The following is a 19,188-nucleotide window of genomic DNA, read 5'->3' as shown; positions in this document are numbered from 1 at the left end:
ACCACCAGGACTCTTCCTAGAGTTGGCCGGCCTTCTAAACTGAGCGATCGGGGAAGAAGGGCCTTAGTCAGGGAGGTGACCAAGGCCCCGATGGTCACTCTGTCAGAGCTCCAGCGTTCCTCTGTGGAGAGAGGAGAGCCTTCCAGAAGGACAACCATCTCTGCAGCAATCCACCAATCAGGCCTGTGTTTGTGCTGTTCAAAAGCACATTACAGCTTCCATGGTCCAACACATTTGATCAGAAGTTAGGTTGATCAAGTCACAGATTTCAGTTTGTTTCTGCACAGGTCTGGTGAAGCACAGAAGCTCTGCTTGTAAATATTAGCTTTTGCAAAAGCGCCAGCCAGGATTATAGATTAAGAGATGACGGAATGCTTTTATGTTAAAAGGAATCGAGTCAAACCCCATCAACTGGTATGCAGGGGCCCTTAAGAGAAGACACTGTATACTGTTGTGATCTTTTGACAGACATGTCTAGTAAACAGGAAATCCTGGGTTCAAATCCCAGCAGTGCCTTCTCTGTGTTTCAGCAGCTCCTATGCTGTTATTTAAAAGAAATGTTGTTCTTGTTCTGTTGAATAAATACCCATCATTTCTGATGTCATATGTAGTATACATGTCACATGTACTACAATGCTCCCTACAAAGACAATACCCTTGTGTATTTGGGCATTTGCAGGTTTAAGAAAACAGACCACATTAGCCAAATATCTTCTGGACAAAAGAGTGGTCAGACAAGACAAAGTTTGAGCCAGTCACCTGAACATTAGACTTTTGATCTCAGTGTCCGGGATTCAAGTCCCTGTTCAGGTGACCAGTGATAGGGTCTGAGGTCCACTTGCAAACGCCTCTTTTTTGCCCACAAAATACAAGGGCAACAGGACAATCCCTTGGTACTTCATGGAAACGATGTGAGGTGCCTGGCTTTTAACTAGAAGTGGAAAGACTTGTGTAGCCCCTCACACAAACCATGTGTCTTCCTCCCATGCACATGTTGCCAGCTGATCCTTGATATCAGCAAAATTTTGGTTCTAGGACAATGGGGTCACCTGCCCCCATTGGTCTTTTCCAAGCGGTCACGGTGGCCGAGAGGTTAAGGCGTTGGACTCAAAATCCAATGGGGTTTCCCCGCACAGGTTCGAATCCTGTCTGGGCATTTGTTGCCGCCATGCTGTTTACCTTGTGGTGGAGTACTGTTGGTTATGAGGGCTGGGGTGTTGTCCTTTCGCGGTCCGTATTCTCTACACTGGTGGTCTGAATTTTGGGTAGAGGATAATGGGGTCCACTGTCCCCATTGATCTGCTTCTTGCAGTCTCGGTGGCCGAGAGGTTTGTTGCCACTCTCCTTTGACATGCTGTTTTCTTTACCTCTCCTCGGTCTTTCAGCGGCCTTGTCGAGGGTGTTTCACAGGTGGGTGGTGTGATGTTGGATATGGGGGCCAGTGGGTTGTCGCCGTTTTGTTGTTCCTGGAGCACATAAAGAAGAGTGGCCAGTACGGGGGGTTGAACCCAGGACCTTGGCGTTATTAGCACCACACGCTGACCAACTGAGCTAACCGGGGTAGCGGCAGAGAGCTGCTGGAATGAGGGACGAATAAAGTCATATCTTATCTTCTACCATCGGGTAGGCTTCTTCTTCGACTTCAAAGGGTAGGTTTTGGCAAGAAGTAGGATTCATAATCCTACTTCAGTCTGGCCCAAATGTAGGGGTAGGGTGAAACTGTGTCTGTGCCACGTATGTTGCTGTGTACATGGTCCAGGGTGTTCTCATCTTGGTTTGGAATGTCCCAATGCTGGTAACGGGTGGGGAATACAGTCCGTTGATGAGGATAAGCGGTACAGAAAAAGTGTTCTATATTTGATATGTGGGATAAAGTCAAAAATCACGCCCATTTTTTACAGATTTGGCTGGTTTAAGAGCCTGTAGTTTTGGTAAAAGTTTCTCTCTCTGGCCTTCAGGACCTATAACTAAAACCTCAGTTTTGTCCTGGTTGAGCTGTAGGAAATTCTCTGCCATCCATGACTTGATGTCTACAATGCAGTTAAAAAGGGCATCAAGTGGCCCTGAGTCATCAGGAGACACGGCGATGTATAGCTGTGTATCGTCAGCATAACTATGGAAGCTGATGCCGTGCTTCCTGATGACGTCCCCAAGGGGAAGCATGTAAAGATTAAAAAGGAGTGGACCTAAAATTGAGCTTTGGGGAACCCCACATTCAATTTCATGGGTTCCTGAGGAACATGCATCCATACTTACATAAAAGCATCGGTCTGTGAGATAAGAACAAAACCAGTTAAGAACAGTACTGGAGAGGCCGGCCAGGTGTCTGAGTCTATTTAATAAAATGTGATGGTCCACTGTATCAAAAGCACAGCTTAGATCTAGTAGAACCAACACTGTAAGCTTTTTATTATCTAAATTTCACCTGTCGTTTAAAATCTTTAAAAGTGCTGTCTCGGTACTGTGGTTCCTCCTAAAGCCAGACTGATGTTTCTCTAAAATGCTATTTCTGTTTAAAAAGTCATTAAGTTGGTAAAAAAACAAAACAGTTTTTCTAAAATTGTATTTAAAAACGGTAAGTTGGATACAGGTCGGTAATTATTAAAAACGTCGGGGTCTAGATTGCTCTTCTTCAGAAGGGGCTTCACCACCACCATTTTAAAGGCGGTGGGGAAGACACCCGTCTGAAGAGAGCAATTCAAGATGTTTAAAAACTGCTCCTCAAAGAATCCATGAAGTGATTTTAAGTGTGACGTGGGAATTGGATCTAAAAGGCAGGTTGTTGACAGGTTGTATTATCATTCTCCATCTCACAGAGAGTGGCATTTTTTCTCACTGGAAAAATAGGGGTGTTACATGGCGAGTTGTTACGTTCTACTAAGGCTTTAGCTTTTAACAAATCTTATATCACTGGTTTTATTCCTTCATATGCATCTGGTTTTATTGGGTATTGCCCAACACATGGCCTATAATCATTTTTAGCTTTAATTTGTACAGGTTGGGCACTTTTAATTAGTCCTATGTCTGATGGACCTAGAGACCACAATATTGTTGGTAGGGAGTTGACCACTATTGCCAAATTTTCCTCCTGCTGTCCTGAGCTATGTATTGCCTGCAGATCTGAAATGTAGAAATTCATATCTGCAAGTTGTTCTACATGCTCCCGAGTCACAAAGAAATCTGATTGGATTACCATTCACTTCCAATGTGACTTCTGCGATGTTCAAAGGCAAATATCTCTTGTAAATTTAATTCTACTATTGGTTCATCATTTTGTTCTGGTTCAATTTGTTAAGACAAGCCTAGTCATGCTGAATATGGTTTTTGGTCTCTTTTCAACTGGCCTTTGTCACAATCACGGGAGTGAAGTGACCTTCTTCACCGCAATTCCAACATCCAGTATTGTTGGGGTAGTTTGTATATTCTGTCTACCTGTTCCTCTACCTCTTTGTCTTCCTCTACTTCTTCCTCCCAATCTTCTCCGAGTTGGCATAACCCTACTTTCGTTACCTTACTTTTGTGTATAAAATGTGTCTGAGTCTTTCTCCTCACTTACTTTTCCTTCATCTTTCTGATACTCATGAAGTAAAACTTCCCCTACTATCTTATATAACTCTTCCTTTTTACAACCTTCACTTTCTGCTCTATCTCTCGCTTTCCTTCCCTCCATCTTTGCCTCGCCTTTTTGCCTTCTCTCTGCCAACTCCTTCCAATATGATAGGTCATCATACCTGTATGAGCCAGTCAATCGTAGAGTTTATTTATGCTATGATGCACACCTTAAATATTGTTTGAAATATGAAATAGAAATATTTATTTTAATCAATTGTTGTTGCTGTTTTTGTTTCAAATAATGGTGCTTTGAGATGTTGAGAACACTGCGTGCAGGTATGAGACGCTTCAAAGTGAACAAAAGGTGAAGGATAGGATTTAAGTTTAACAACAATATATGTACCTTTGTATATTGTTATATTGTATATTGTATATGTTTGGTAATTGTTTCTAAGTTTAGAAAACAACTAGGGGCCGGTGTGTATGAGCCAGACAATCGTAGAGTTTATTTATGCTATGATGCACACCTTAAATATTGTTTGAAATATGAAATGGGAATATTTATTTTAATCAATTGTTGTTGCTGTTTTTGTTTCAAATAATGGTGCTGCTTATTATAAAAACTCCATTCAGGTGTGTGGCCAGGCACATGTTGGGGGAGGTGCTGTGTCACACGGTGAGGTGGAAGCTTTGGACTGCTGTGGAGGCACACGGTTTTCTTTTACCGTGTCTGATTTGAGTTATCTTTTTTGAACAATTAACCCTTTTGTCATAGCATTCTATAAAATAAAACCTTTCATTTTTTGCAACTATATGGACTTTGTGTGGATCTCATCGATTGGACACGAGTAAACCAGGGCCTCACACAGAGGTGTCAATCTGCACCTACAATACCCTTCCTTTTGCTTTTTATTGGTTTGATTCTTGTTCCTTTTTGCAATATCCTGTTGCAATTTTATTTATTTAGGGATTGCTAATTGTCTGTCAAAGCCATACATATTTCTAGATGGTTTACTTGGGTTGGTTGGAGCTGAAAAATGTAACACCAATCCTTGTACTTTAGGTCTTCCTTTTTTACTTGTGGTTTTCCACATTTTTCCCATCTTGGGAATAATTTGGTCCCTGTTGTGATGACCTTCCTAGGGAAAACTAACAACAGAGTTGTTTGTCAGTGAGAGAGTAATGAACTTTTCTTTGAGGCAATTCTCAAGCTTCTACCCCGGGGAGGGCGGAGAATTCTTGCCTCTGCTTCCTCAAATATTTACTTTTTTTCACCCTTTAATATGAAGACCTGTCCAGTGACAAAATCTCCCATTCACACACTCATTCGTACTTTGAAAACGTTTTCGCATTCAAACCCCGAAAAGGCCTTTCACCGCGTAGGCTCTCCTTTTCTAGCCGAACATGACCGCCAACTCCGTCTTTTACAAAGGGCAAACTCTGTCTTTTCAAAAAGACTACTCGAGTGCTAAGTGCGTCTTATTGTACAAGACTGCCGAGACGTCCAATTGCACAAGACTTCCAAGTCCGCCTTATCACAAAAGACTGCCAGCTCGTCTTCCTACAGAAGACTGTCGAGTCCATCTCTTTGCTTGCCAGCGACTAGTATAGAATCAGAATCAGAAAAGGGTTTATTGCCAGGTATGATCCAACACATACTAGGATTTTTTTTTGGTGAAGTAGGTGTAGACACATCTATTAAAAAAGAATGAAAAATACAAAATATACAGTATAAATATATGTACAATCTTTTTTTGTTTGATATTCCAGAAGTGCAGTCTGATTGTTTTCCTAAGAGTCCAAACTGGTCGTTAATTTAACGCATATAGTGAAAGTGTCAAAGTGGCAGGATGAGGCAGGGGTGGGGTGTGAAGAGTGTCAGGGGGGGCCTTGTTGATGAGGCTGACAGCAGACGGGAAGAAACTGTTCTTGTGGTGTGAGGTTTTGGTCCTGATGGACCGCAGCCTCCTGCCAGAGGGGAGCGTCTCGAAGAGTCTGTGTCCGGGGTGAGAGGGATCGGCCACAATCCTTTCTGCACGCCTCAGGGTCCTGGAGGCGTGCAGATCCTGGAGGGACGGGAGATTGCAGCCAACCACCTTCTCTGCAGACCGAATGACAGGTTGCAGCCTGCCTTTGTCCTTAGCAGTGGCAGCAGCGTACCAGATGGTGATGGAGGAGGTGAGGATGGACTCAATGATGGAGGTGTAGAAGTGCACCAGCACTGAATTTCTTCAGCTGCTGTGAAGTGGGTGAGGAGGGGGAGGGGAGGGCCACTAAGGCAGGTCTTGGTGGAGATGACTGGAGCTGGCCCTGTTGGGAGGTGTCAAGAGGGATGGTTGCTGGACTGTCCTTTTGTCTTTCAAAGCGGCAGTAGAACTTGTTCAGGTCATTGGCTAGGCGTCGATCGTTGATGGAGTGGGGGGCTTTCGGCTCGTAGTTGGTGATCTGCCTGAGCCCTTTCCAGACAGACGCAGAGTCGTTAGCTGAGATTTGGTGTTGGAGCTTCTCAGAGTACAGTCGTTTAGCCTCTTTCACCGCCTTGCCAAACTTGTACTTTGACTCTTTGTACTTGTTTTTGTCGCCACTCCTGAAGGCCTCCTCCTTCGCCAACCTTAAATGTCTGAGTTTGGCTGTGAACCAGGGTTTGTCGTTGTTGTAGCTCACCCTGGTGCATGATGGAACGCAGCAGTCCTCACAGACTGATGTAGGACGTCACAGCCTCTGTGTACTCATCCAGACTGTTGGTAGCAGTCCTGAACACATCCCAGTCAGTGGAGTCCAAACACGCCTGGAGATCCTCCACAGCCTCACTGGTCCACTTCCTTGGTGTCCTCACTACAGGTTTGCAGAGCTTTAGTTTCTGCCTGTACGCGTGAATCAGGTGGACCATGATGTGGTCAGAGTGTCCCAGAGCAGCACGCGGGACGGCATGATAAGCATCCCTGACTGTAGTGTAACAGTGATCCAGAATATTCTCCTCTGTGGTCGGGCATTTGATGAACTGTTGTTATTTAGGGAGTCTGAAGGGTGAGCGCACCTTTGACCAATATGTCCAAAATTTCCGCTGTTGGAAGCAGAAATTTAGGAAATAAATCTTCTGGTGTTGCTCCCCTGATGTTCATGAGCTCTTCTCTGGTGAAAGAGCTCCCGGTACCAGCGCAAAAAACAGTTTTATAACATAAAACAAAGCAAAACAAGGTGCACCAACACACCGAGGAAGCCGTCCGCGGCGCCATCTTGGAATACATACACAATACACAAGGCTTTTAGCACCGGGTGTCAAACCTTATTGACTCGTGGGGCACACTCAATTCTTGGATTAGTGGGCTGCATGCGGCCCCCAGGTCTCAGTTTGCCCCTGCTTTAACACAAAGGGACGGCACCCTTTTACTCATACTCTGATCAAAAGTGTCTTACTGTTTGTTGTCTTCTCTACCGTCGGTATCCCGTCAACCTTCAGCTTCCAGTTGTTGAGCTGAGAAGACAGCCCATCAAAGGGTTTTGTCTGCCGTGGCCACGGTCTTTCAGTCTTGTCCGCTCCACAACTGGACTCCTGAGGTATCTTGGGATCCGGCTCGAAGGACCAAGTAAATGTCAGGTTCAAACTCCAGTGACACTTGTAAAAACACTTAAATACAGAAATACAGAAGAGACAGACAACAATATTCAAAGTTGCTCGCAGCGAGGAGAGTGAAACCACACACCCAGTGACATGCCGCTCCACTCTGAATATGCAGTTCACACTCCTCCCTTTTTATTCTCTTTCGGGGGTCCCTACTACATGGTCGTGCAACTCTAAGGGGAGGGGGAAGCAAGCAGTTGCACAAGCTGGACTTGTTGTCTATGTGTGTGTGTATGTGAGAGCAATTACTTTTATTGTTTTATGAGTTCTTAACTTGACACATTCTTGCATGATTAACATGAGCATCTGCAGGGTTGCTGTTGGCGGATCCAGGCACCTCCAGGACCTGGGGGTCTCTGATCAGGGTCACGGGAACATTCCTTCTTCAGCACACTCAAACACTTTCTATTGTCTAAGCAAATGGATATAAGGGTGATAACTAACAAAATAATACTTGCATTTACATTTTATTCTATCACTACTACATTAGCAGTCATGGAACTCACAGAAAAATAGTGACAGCAATAGATAATAAGGAATATGCAATAGACATTTTTATGGACTTACAAAAAGCATTTGATACTATTGACCACAACTTATTAATAAAGAAGCTGGAAAGATATGGGATCAGAGGTATAGCACAAAGGTGGTTACAAGATAAATAAAATAATAAACAACAATATGTGCAACTAAATGATAATAAATCTGATCTACTGAATGTGACATGTGGGGTACCACAAGGTTCTGTGCTGGGTCCCAAATTATTTATTATATATATTAACGACATCTGTAATAAATCTAAACTGTTACATTTTGTTTTGTTTGTCGATAACACAATAGTATTATGTACTGGTAAGGATCTAAAACATCTCCTTGATACAGTGCAGAGGGAGCTTGGAACCATTAAAAGATGTCTTGCATCAAAGAAATTATCATTAAACCTATACTGAAAAAAAATATTTTTTTGGCCCTGTAATTATTACCTCAAATATTAATTTAAATTTTACAAGGATTTATTATTTAACTTCTTTTACTCTAAAATCTCACTCTTTATTTAATGCCTTACTTGATGATTGTGTGTAACTTTGTATCCTCACATTTATATGTAAATTTGATCACTGACACCAAGTAATATTTACATAACAAATGTATTGATTTTACAACCTGATACCAGATAGTAAAATGTACTTGGGTAATAGCAGTAAACCTGGCCCCCTTGTGGTCATTCTGCGCATGCGTCAGAGGATCGTTAGCCCTCAGACTTCCCAAGGCAAAGTTCGAGGGCGCCATGTTTTCACGGGAAGACGGTGGAAGACGACATGGACAGTCGTTTAACAAGGAAATGCATCGATGTGGAGCCATATGGGTAGGCCATATGCTTATCTGACTTTTTTCTGTCACATTTCCTCATCTGTTTATGTCAGTGTTATAATATGAAATACTCGACGTTAGCATTAGCTTACCTTTAGCCTGCCAGCTAGCTAGCTATCAACTGCGAGCTTTGTGGAGGCATTTTCGGTTGCAGAACAGGAGATTTTTATGTTTATTAAATCTGTAATGATTCATTCCTTATATATGTTATTTACACAGTATTGCACATAATGTACTTTTTATTGTATTTGTGCAGTATATATGCAGAGACCACACTCTGCCCCGGACGGAAGTACATCGGCAGAGCACCGAAGTGAGCCATAGTATTATGGCCTACGTGACGAAAGCGATGGAGGAGAGGAAGAAGGAAGAGGTGGAATGCAGGCGCCAAAGAGCGGAAATTTCCAAATTGAATTTTCGTCTCAAACAAGCTCTGCAACGAGCTGAGGTGGCCGAGGCTACCTGTCTTTTTCTTGGAGATGATGAGAAAGTTATATATATACAGTGCATCCGGAAAGTATTCACAGCGCTTCACTTTTTCTACATTTTGTCATGTTACAGCCTCATTCCAAACTGAATTAAATTAATCTCTTGCCTCAAAATTCTACACAAAATACTCCATTATGACAATGTGAAAAAAGGTTTTTTTGACATGTTTTGAATTTATTAAAAATAGAAAACAAAAAAATCACATTTACATAAGTATTCACAGCCTTTGCCATGAAGCTCAAAATTGAGCTCAGGTGCATCTTTTTTCCACTGATCATCCTTGAGATCTTTCTACAGCTTAATTGGAGTCCACCTGCAGTAAATTCAGTTGATTAGACATGATTTGGAAATATAATAACTGTCTATATAAGGTCCCACAGTTGACTGTGCATGTCAGAGCATAAACACCAAGCATGAAGTCAAAAGAACTGTCTGTAGACCTGCGAGACAGGATTGTCTTGAGGCACAAATCTGGGGAAGGATACAGAAAAATTTCTGCTGCTTTGTAGGTCCCAATGAGCACAGTGGCCTCCATTATTCGTAAATGGAAGACGTTTGAAACCAGGAGGACTCTTCCTAGAGCTGGCCGGCCTTCTAAACTGAGCGATCGGGGAAGAAGGGCCTTAGTCAGGGAGGTGACCAAGGCCCCGATGGTCACTCAGTCAGAGGTCCAGCGTTCCTCTGTGGAAAGAGGAGAGCCTTCCAGAAGGACAACCATCTCTGCAGCAATCCACCAATCAGGCCTGTATGGTAGAGTGGCCAGACGAAAGCGACTCCTTAGTAAAAGGAACATGGCAGCCCGTCTGGAATTTGCCAAAAAGCACCTGAATGACTCTCAGACCATGAGAAACAAAATTCTCTGGTCTGATGAGACAAAGATTGAACTCTTTGGTGTGAATGCCAGGCGCCATGTTTGGAGGAAACCAGGCACTGCTCATCACCAGGCCAATACCATCCCTACAGTGAAGCATGGTGGTGGCAGCATCATGCTGTGGGGATGTTGTTCAGCAGCAGGAACTGGCAGACTAGTTAGGATAGAAGGAAAAATTAATGCAGCAATATATAGAGATATCCTGGATGAAAACCTGCTCCAGAGCGCTCTTGACCTCAGTAGACTGGTCATGTACCTTGGCCATATAGACAGTAGACATTAGCACACAGCCATGATCTCAAAAGATTGGCTTCAGAACCACTCCGTGAATGTCCTGGAGTGGCCCAGCCAGAGTCCAGACTTGAATCCAATCGAACATCTCTGCAGAGATCTGAAAATGGCTGTGCACAGACGTCTCCCGTCCAACCTGATGGAGCTTGAGACTTATTGCAAAGAAGAATGGGCAAAACTGCCTAAAGATAGGTGTGCTAAACTTGTGGGATCATATTCAAAAAGACTTGAGGCTGTAATTGCTGCCAAAGGTGGATCAACAAAGTATTAAGCAAAGGCTGTGAATACTTATGTAAATGTGATTTTTTTGTTTTCTATTTTTAATAAATTCAAAACATGTAAAAAAAAACTTTTTTCACATTGTCATAATGGAGTATTTTGTGTAGAATTTTGAGGTAAGAGATTAATTTAATTCAGTTTGGAATGAGGCTGTAACATGACAAAATGTAGAAAAAGTGAAGCGCTGTGAATACTTTCCGGATGCACTGTATATATACAGTGAAGAAAATAAGTATTTGAACACCCTGCTATTTTGCTATTTCTCCCACTTAGAAATCATGGAGGGGTCTGAAATTTTCATCGTCGGTGCATGTCCACTGTGAGAGAGATAAACTAAAAAGAAAAATCCAGAAATCACAATGCATGATTTTTTAACAATTTATTTGTGTGATACAGCTGCAAATAAGTATTTGAACACCTGTGTATCATCTAGAATTCTGACCCTGAAAGACCTGTTAGTCTGCCCATTAGAAGTCCACCTGCACTCCATGTATCATCCTGAATCAGATGCACCTGTTTGAGGTCGTTAGCTGCATAAAGACACCTGTCCACCCCATACAATCAGTAAGACTTTAACTTGTAACATGGCGAAGACCAAAGAGCTGTCCAAAGACACCAGAGACAAAATTGTACACCTCCACAAGGCTGGAAAGGGCTACGGAGCAATTACCAAGCAGCTTGGTGAAAAAAGGTCCACTGTTGGAGCTATCATTAGAAAATGGAAGAAGCTAAACATGACGGTCAATCTCAATCGGAGTGGAGCCCCATGCAAGATATCACCTCGTGGGGTCTCAATGATTCTAAGAAAGGTGAGGAATCAGCCCAGAACTACACGACAGGACTTGGTCAATGACCTGAAAAGAGCTGGGACCACCGTTTCCAAGGTTACTGTAGGTAATACACTAAGACGTCATGATGTGAAATCATGCATGGCACGAAAGGTTCCCCTGCTTAAACCAGTACATGTCAAGGCCCGTCTTAAGTTTGCATATGACCATTTGGATGATACAGAGGAGTCATGGGAGAAAGTTTTATGGTCAGATGAGACCAAAATAGAACTTTTTGGTCATAATTCCAATAAGCGTGTTTGGAGGAAGAAGAATGAAGAGTACAATCCGAAGAACACCATCCCTATTGTGAAGCATGGGGGTGGTAGCATCATGCTTTGGGGGTGTTTTTCTGCACATGGGACAGGACGAGTGCACTGCATTAAAGAGAGGATGACTGGGGCCGTGTATTGTGAGATTTTGGGGAACAACCTCCTTCCCTCTGTCAGAGCATTGAAGATGGGTCGTGGCTGGGTCTTCCAACACGACAACGACCCGAAGCACACAGCCAGGAAAACCAAGGAGTGGCTCCGTAAGAAGCATATCAAGGTTCTAGCATGGCCCAGCCAGTCTCCAGACCTGAACCCAATCGAAAATCTTTGGAGGGAGCTCAAACTCCGTGTTTCTCAGCGACAGCCCAGAAACCTGACTGATCTAGAGAAGATCTGTGTGGAGGAGTGGGCCAAGATCCCTCCTGCAGTGTGTGCAAACCTGGTGAAAAACTACAGGAAACGTTTGACCTCTGTAATAGCAAACAAAGGCTACTGTACCAAATATTAACATTCATTTTCTCAGGTGTTCAAATACTTATTAGCAGCTGTAGCACACAAATAAATTGTTAAAAAATCATGCATTGTGATTTCTGGATTTTTCTTTTTAGTTTATCTCTCTCACAGTGGACATGCACCTACGATGAAAATTTCAGACCCCTCCATGATTTCTAAGTGGGAGAAATAGCAAAATAGCAGGGTGTTCAAATACTTATTTTCTTCACTGTATATAGTCCCTGACAAAAGTCTTGTCGCATAAGGACATAGTAACTTAAATGGCATATAACTTTATTTCTAATCAATCAATTGTTTCAATAAATGGATCATTTTAATGTCAAGGGCTTTCACATTAATAACTGGGTGAAAAATGAAATCATCAAAGAGTGTAGTGATGTTCACAGCTTGTTAAAGCCCATAACATCTGTTTTTGCAAGGACAAAAGTCTTGTCGTATCTTTAAATGATTCAACCAGTCACAGATTAGAGCTTCACCTGTGACAAATACTGTAATTAACACATTCCCAGGTGTGTATAAAAAGATTCCTGGCACACCAGACCTTCATGTGAAGTGCAACCTGGCCTCTGACAACATGCCAAAGATTCAACCACAGACCAAAGTGCTGATCATCAAGAGCCTGAAGACCAAGTCTGCTGCTGAGGTGGCAGACATCTTCAATGTGTCCAAACGTCAAGTGGAGAGGATAAAAAAAAGATTTGAAGAAACCGGTGATGTTCATGACAAGCCCAGGTCAGGCAGACCCCGTAAAACAACTGTTCGAGAGGACCGTTTGTTGCTTCGACAGTCCAGGGCCAGCCCTTTTTCAACTGCAGCGGAGCTACATGAGAACTGGTCACCAGAAACCCCTGTATCTACTAGAACTGTTTGTCGAATTCTTTCACGCGGTGGTCTCCATGGCCGAATTAGTGCTAAGAAACCAGCATTAAACAGAAGACAACAAAATTGCATTTGTCAAGGCCCACAGCTTGCAGAAAGGATGGACAGTGGAAAAGTGGCAGAAAGTTGATTTTTCTGATGAATCATCCATTGAACTGCATCCCAATCGCCGCAAATACTGCAGAAGACCTGTTGGAACCCGCATGGACCCAAGATTCACCCAGAAAACAGTCAAGTTTGGTGGAGGAAAAATCATGGTTTGGGGATACATCCAGTATGGGGGTGTGCGACAGATTTGCAGAGTGGATGGCAACATCAACAGCCTGAAATATCAAGAAATTCTCGCTGCCCATTACATTCCAAACCACAAGAAAGGGCAAATTCTGCAGCAGGATGGCGCTCCTTCTCATACTTCAGCCTCCACATCCAAGTTCCTGAAAGCCAAGAAGGTCAAGGTGCTCCAGGATTGGCCAGCCCAGTCGCCAGACATGAACATTATTGAGCATGTCTGGGGTAAGATGAAGGAGGAGGCTTGGAAGATGAAGCCGAAAAATCCTGATGAACTCTGGGAGTCCTGCAAGACTGCTTTCTTGGCCATTCCAGATGACTTCATCAATAAGTTATTTGAGTCATTGCCAAGACGTATGGATGCAGTCCTCCAAGCTCATGGAAGCCATACACAATATTAATTCTTTTTTCCAAGGTACAATGACTTTATGTTCTGATGTTATTGTAGCATATTTGTGTATTCAAAATTAAGTATATGTATTATTTCTACATTTTTTGTATCCGACAAGACTTTTGTCCAAGCAAAATCTGACCTTTATGTCCTAATTAAATGATAAAACTCAATGAATGGTACAAAACTTTATTTTGATATAAAAAGCATAATCTAGAGGGCTTTGCCTTTCATATAAGTCATTTCTGATTCCAATTGAGCAACTACAAGTCAAGTTATTATTTGTTGTTCCTACAACTTGGATAAGCGACAAGACTTTTGTCAGGGACTATATATATATATATATATATCGCACAGTAACCATGTGTAATGATGTTTTTAACATCACAATCTCAGCAAGTTGTTGTCAAGGCAGGACGTGGGAAGGAGGACCCAAAGGCAGAATTGGCAGGCACGACACAAGGTAAGGTTCTACACGAGGGTGAGGGTCGGTACACCGGAAGTCAGTCCAATAAGGCAAAGGTATCCAAGAGCGGCAGGCAGAAGGAGAGGTCGAAAGGCAGGCAAGGGTCGAAAACCAGGCGAGGAGATCACCAGGAATGCTAGGACGAGACATGAGAGTACAACGAACTTGCACCAGACAGGAGGAATCAGAGGCAATATATAGCCAGCAGGAAATTAGGTGATGAGGGACACCTGAGCACAATCAGGCAGGACGCGGGGTCTCCAAGGAGAAGGCGGGGTAGGCAATGGCAGGCATGACAGTTGTAAATGAAAATGAGATGATTATTTATTATAGAACAAAACAAATGTGCTACATTTACTCTATGTCTTGGACTCTATGTAATAATGGACTATCAAATGGAGAAAAAATATGAACTTGATGATGTATAATGTATATTTCTTTAATCTTTTTCAGTACTTCAAGTCAATATATGAAACGAACAAAAACCATGAAAAAATACACTAAAAATGTATTAGTCTCCTTTGACAAAGATAAAATATCTATTTCATCTTTGAACAGTAGTGACTTTACAAGAGGTGCCGGGGTCTCAAAGCGTGTGTCGAGTTATTGAGTGGGCACTTCCGCGAAGCGTAGACCGAGGTTTGATTCATTGGGGGGAGGGGCCTGAATCGATGACGTCCAAAGCCTCGCTGCCCGGCTGTACCACGTGACGGATTCCGGAAAACGTTTAGAATTTGCCACGATGTTTTCCTATCACTCAGCGATATAAACCCCTCAGGCTTAAACATTAAAATGTGGGGTTTTGTGGTGAGAGTTAGTCTGTTGAGCGTGTGGATAGTTTGACGATTCATAGTCGAGATGTATCAAAAAAGAGGAATCACCTAAAACCAAAAAATGTTAAGAAAAAAATATTATTGAATAAAAAATAATTACTATATCTTTCATATTCTGTCCAGGTTACACAAGCATACATCTTTTAGTTACACAAGCACTTTCCCTGAAACCATGGCCGCAAGGTGACATAAAACCATGATGAAGATAGCCATATCACGATACATGGCATTGATGGACAATAAAACATTCAGTATTTTATATATACTGTATATTTAATCTTACGCTTTTTAGGTTTATCAAGTGGTTCTACAATTTTTTGTAGTACATAATCATATCCAAGAGCCAAAACAGATCAGCATTTATTGCATCACACATGAAGATACAGCCGCCAGTAATTCTATCCAAGGCCAGCAGGTGGTTTGTGTGCACATGAAGCTTCAAGAAATGAATCATTTGTCGAACCAGTTGATTGAAATGGTTCAAAGCCTCACGGGGTGTCATCTATTTGGTCATTTATTGGACAGTCTGAGAAATGTCCATTTGAATTATATAACCTCAGGGTACATCAACATCAAAATGAGCATATGAGCAGTTGGCAGAAATGGATGCAGCACATGGCTGAAATGCAGAAAGAATGGCATTCTCATGACATTAAGACACTTTAATAAACATTAACACATTAAACTTCTATACTTAGGACAGGTAAACCTCACCAACAAAAAATCACTCATAAAGCCACCAACAACATCCATTCATTTTCTACCGCTTTGTCCTCACGGGTGCTGGAGCCTATCCCAGCTGTCTACGGGCGAGAGGCGGGGTACACCCTGGAATGGTGGCCAGCCAATCACAGGGCACATATAGACAAACAACCATTCAATTTACGGGAGCCAGGCAACAACATTTCGTTGGTAAAGTCTTTGAAAGGTTTCCATAAATCCAGATCTAGCATTACTTTCTGGAACACCATAAAACTGGATGACAGGGTCTTGGGGAACCGCAGGTCTCGTGCATACGTCAGTCCCATCAGTTAGTAGCAGGCTTGGCTAAGATCCCCAAGAGTGCTGTGGACGGTGCTGCCCTCAATCACTATGCCATCTTTTCTTGAATGCTGGTTGAGCCATCCCCGGCACCCTGCAGACATTGTAAAGACAGCTGTTAGGAGTTCACGTTCAACTTGCACCTCACAAGAGAAATAGCACGTACTCTGTTCTGTTGTCCACAGTTGCTTTATGGCATACAAAAAGCAGCTCCATCTTGGTGTGCAGTAAAGACAAATAACTGTACTGCAGTTGTGCACTTGAGATTACATTTGCTAAAATTTTAAAACCTTGAAAAGCATGAAAAGTACAGTAGTATACCAACCTCAAAGTCCTGTAATAGGGCACTGGCATGTCCTGCAAGATAGTCAATAAGGCTACAACGTCCGGATGACAACGTCTCTCGTCTGCTCACGTTGGATTCCATCTGCCGGTCAGAAAGTGTTTAAAGTAATAAAAAGCAACACTACACATTGAAGCAGTGCTTTGATTTACTAGAAAAACTTAAGTCTCAAACATTTCTATAGAAATTACATGAGAGGGAAGTTTGTAAGTAGTGATGCTAGCAAAAAAAACTCAGACCTAAAAATTTTCCAGGCGCGTGAATATAACTGGATATTGTGGTGCGGTGTGCAAAGGATGTGAGAGATTGAGGCACAGAAAATGAAGTAAATTAAGTAAATTAGCTTAAATGCTAACATGCTAACGGCTACCATGGTAGCACCTAGCAAGAGAGCCTCAAGTTTAGAAACTGCCAAGGTTGTCCTATAACCTCCCTACATCATGCCATGTGTGTATTTGCCTTTAAATGTGAGTAAATTAGCTTGAATGCTAACATGTGTGTATTTGCTACTTGCAGTAGCAGTCTATGGGCTGGCTACTGAGCCAGTCCATAACTAGAAAATTCCCGCGGAAATTTTGATGGACTGGCCACCTGTGCTGTGAACCTCGGGCCCGGTGTGCCAACGGCTACCATGGTAGCACCCAGCAAGAAAGCCTCAAGTACGGAAAAGGTTGATGCAGTCCCATAGTGTCCCCACATCATGCCAAGTGTGTATTTGCCTTTAAACTTGAGTAAATTAGCTAAAATGCTAACATGATAACGGCTACCGTGCTAACACGTAGCAAAACAGCCTCAGGTCCTGAAAAGTTTGGGGCAGTCCTACAGTGTCCCCACATCATGTCATGTATGTATTTTCCTTTAGACATGAGTAAATTAGGTAAAATGCTAACATGCTAACAGTCATCATGCTAGCACCTAGCAAGAGGGCCTCAAGTTTAGAAAGTACCAAGGTTGTCCTATAACCTCCCCACATCATGACACGTGCTTAGTAGCCTTTAGGCATGAGTAAATTAGCTTAAATGCTAACATGCTAACAGTCATCATGCTAGCACTTAGCAAGAGAGCCTTACGTTAAAAAAGTGCCTGGGTTGTCCTGTAACCTCCCTAAATCATGCCATGTGTGTATTATCCTTTAGACATGAGTAAATTAGCTTAAATGCTAACATGCTAACGGCTACCCTGCTAGCACCTAGCAAGATGGCCTCAAGTTTAGAAACTACAAAGGTTGTCCTATAACCTCCCTAAATCATGCCGTGTGTATTTGCCTATAAACGTGAGTAAATTAGCTTAAATGCTAACATGCTAACAGTTATCATGCTAGCACCCAGCAAGAGAGCCTCAAGTTTAGAAAGTGCCAAGGTTGTCCTATAACCTTCTTGCATCATGCCATGTGTGTATTTGCCTTTACACATGAGTAAAGTAGCTTAAATGCTACCATGCTAACAGTCATCAAGCTAGCACCTAGCAAGAGAGCCTCAACTTTAGAAAGTGCCAATTTGTCCTATAACCTCCCTGCATCATGCCATGGGTGTATTTGCCTTTAAACATGAGTAAATTAGCTTAAATGCTAACATGCTAACAGTCATCATGCTAGCACCTAGCAAGAGGACCTCAAGTTTAGAAACTGCCATGGTTGTCCTATAACCTCCCTACATCATGCCATGTGTGTATTTGCCTTTAAATGTGAGAAAATTAGCTTAAATAGTAACATGCTAACAGTCGTCATGCTAGCACCTAGCAAGAGAGCCTCAAGTTTGGAAAGTGCCAAGGTTGTCATATAACCTCCCTACATCATGCCATGTGTATATTTGCCTTTAAACATGAGTAAATTTGCTTAAATAATAACATGCTAACAGTCATCATGCTAGCACCTAGCAAGACAGCCTCAAGTTTAGAAACTGCCATGGATGTCCTATAACGTCCCTGCATCATGCATGTGTGTATTTGCCTTGAAACATGAGCAAATTAGCTTAAATGCTAACATGCTAACAGTCATCATGCTAGCCCCTAGCAAGAGAGTTCCAAGTTTAGAAAATGCCAAGGTTGTCCTATAACCTCCCTACATCATGCCATGTGTGTATTTGCCTTTAGACATGAGTAAATTAGCTTAAATGCTAACATGCTAACGGCTACCACAGTAGAACCTAGCAAGAGGGCCTCAACCTTAGAAAGTGCCAAGGTTGTCCTATAACCTCCCTACATCATGCCATATGTGTATTTGCCTTTAAACGTGAGTAAATTAGCTTAAATGCTAACATGCTAACAGTCATCATGCTAGCACCTAGCAAGAGAGTCCCAAGTTTAGAAAGTGCCAAGGTTGTCCTATAACCTCCCTATATCATGCCATGTGTGTATTTGCCTTTAAACGTGAGTAAATTAGCTTAAATGCTAACATGCTAACAGTTATCATGCTAGCACCTAGCAAGAGAGCCTCAAGTTTAGAAAGTGCCAAGGTTGTCCTATAACATCCCGACATCATGCCATGTGTGTTTTTGCCTTTAGACATGAGTAAATTAGCTTAAATGCTCATGCTAACGGCTACCATGCTAGCACCTAGCAAGAGAGCCTCAACTTTAGAAAGTGCCAAGGTTGTCCTATAACCTCCCTACATCATGCCATGTGTGTATTTGCCTTCAGAAATGAGTAAATTAGCTTAAATGCTAACATGCTAACAGCTACCATGCTAGCACCTAGCAAGAGGGCCTCAAGTTTAGAAACTGCCAAGGTTGTCCTATAACCTCCCTGCATCATGCCATGTGTGTATTTGCCTTTAGACATGAGTAAATTAGCTTAAATGCCAACATGCTAACGGCTACCACGGTAGCACCTAGCAAGAGGGCCTCAAGCTTAGAAAGTGCCA

At 42.5% G+C, this 19,188-nt stretch overlaps 1 long non-coding RNA gene and 1 other non-coding gene across 2 annotated transcripts; one reads left to right on the top strand and one right to left on the bottom strand.

Moving 5' to 3' along the window:
• The first annotated feature begins 1,074 nt into the window (after positions 1–1,074).
• On the top strand, positions 1,075–1,157 carry trnal-caa (transfer RNA leucine (anticodon CAA)). The gene has a single exon. It is a non-coding gene; the product is annotated as a tRNA-Leu (tRNA).
• A 14,041-nt stretch (positions 1,158–15,198) lies between these two features.
• On the bottom strand, positions 15,199–16,414 carry LOC144901046 (uncharacterized). Its single transcript, XR_013629227.1, has 2 exons — positions 16,311–16,414; positions 15,199–16,079 (listed from the first exon to the last, which is right to left on the bottom strand). It is a non-coding gene; the product is annotated as an uncharacterized LOC144901046 (long non-coding RNA).
• Positions 16,415–19,188: the final 2,774 nt, after the last annotated feature.

The sequence above is a fragment of the Doryrhamphus excisus genome, linkage group LG1 (genome assembly GCF_037039965.1).
Source record: "Doryrhamphus excisus strain RoL-2023G ecotype Guam linkage group LG1, RoL_Dexc_Guam_v1.1, whole genome shotgun sequence".
Lineage (NCBI taxonomy): Eukaryota > Metazoa > Chordata > Actinopteri > Syngnathiformes > Syngnathidae > Doryrhamphus > Doryrhamphus excisus.
The sequence above is the reverse complement of the archived record's forward strand: the minus strand, read 5'-3'. Positions and strand labels throughout refer to the sequence as shown.